The following is a 288-nucleotide window of genomic DNA, read 5'->3' on the forward strand; positions in this document are numbered from 1 at the left end:
GCCGCCAGCCTTACAAAGAACATCAAAGAAAGTAAGAAATCATTGACAAATTGACATCCTTACCCCCTGCCACCCCCCCCCCCTTCGTTACCCCAATCACCAACTTCACATCCTCAAACTACGCATCTACCCCTATTTCCTTTCACCCCCCCCCCTTCCTCAATCTACTTTCCTCCCCCTACTTTCTTACACTCCCTTTCCTCCCCCTACTTTCTTACACTCCCTTTCCCCAATCTACTATTTTGCCTTTACGTTCTTACAACCCCCTTTCTCAATCTACCCTCTTGA

The sequence above is a fragment of the Penaeus monodon genome, chromosome 24, assembly GCF_015228065.2.
Source record: "Penaeus monodon isolate SGIC_2016 chromosome 24, NSTDA_Pmon_1, whole genome shotgun sequence".
Taxonomy (NCBI): Eukaryota; Metazoa; Arthropoda; class Malacostraca; order Decapoda; family Penaeidae; genus Penaeus; species Penaeus monodon.